This window comes from Meleagris gallopavo, chromosome 24 (genome assembly GCF_000146605.3).
Source record: "Meleagris gallopavo isolate NT-WF06-2002-E0010 breed Aviagen turkey brand Nicholas breeding stock chromosome 24, Turkey_5.1, whole genome shotgun sequence".
Classification (NCBI taxonomy): domain Eukaryota; kingdom Metazoa; phylum Chordata; class Aves; order Galliformes; family Phasianidae; genus Meleagris; species Meleagris gallopavo.
In genome coordinates this window covers 2928280-2929039 of record NC_015034.2, presented here as the reverse complement: position 1 = coordinate 2929039, position 760 = coordinate 2928280, and the positions used below count along the sequence as shown (strand labels likewise).

General features: G+C 67.6%; 1 long non-coding RNA gene across 2 annotated transcripts; it reads left to right on the top strand.

The window, feature by feature from the left end:
• Window positions 1-201: 201 nt before the first annotated feature.
• LOC116217426 lies at window positions 202-760 on the top strand. Of its 2 annotated transcripts, XR_004161950.1 has the most exons (4): window positions 202-321; window positions 414-473; window positions 572-643; window positions 741-760. It is a non-coding gene; the product is annotated as an uncharacterized LOC116217426 (long non-coding RNA). The 2 variants fall into 2 exon arrangements; XR_004161949.1 differs by having other exon boundaries at window positions 572-754.

Sequence of the window (760 nt, the reverse complement as noted above, 5' to 3'; positions counted from 1 at the left end):
CGGCCTCCGCCCACGGCTGCATCCATCACCTGCAGGCAGGGCCGTGGCCTGGGGCCGTGCTCCACGGGGAGCCCCCGCAGCCCGCAGGCAGCTGCCCGCTGCAGGACCCCCATCACCACGTCCTTCTGCCGGCACCTCCAGTGCAGCAGCAGGTGCTCCCCGCGCCCTGCACCCTGCCCAGCAGCCGGGAGCGGGCGGTGGGGCCCTTTGGAGATGCCGTGGTGCTCACGGAGGACCGGGGGCACCCAGCACCCACCGACGCGTGCCCCCAACCCAGCACGGCTCCGCTCGGCTGCAGCAGCGCAGCGCTGGAAGCAGGTGGTGAGTTTGGGGGCTGCAGAGCGGGCGGCAGGCTGTTCGCACCGGGTGGCAAAGCTGGCACTGCCTCACTGGGGATGGTCTTGCTTTTCCAGCAGCGACAACGAGCGCAGCCGTCGCGGAGGACATCGATGATCTGCTCACGTGGATCAGCGGTGAGTCTGTGGTCTGCAGAGGTGGCGGGGGGCGTCCGCACCGAGTGGGTGTGGGAAAGCTGGCATTGCCCCCGTGGGGATTTTCTTGCTCTTTGCAGAAGTGACATCCAGTGCAGACATCCCGGTCGACGCCGCGGAGATCGATGACATCCTGACGTGGATCAGCAACGGTGAGTTCAGGGGCTGCAGAGCAGGCGGGGATGTCTGCACCGAGTGGCTGTGGGAAAGCTGGCGTTGCCCCTGTGCGGATTTCCTTCCTTTTTCCAGAAGGGACACCCGGCTCAGCC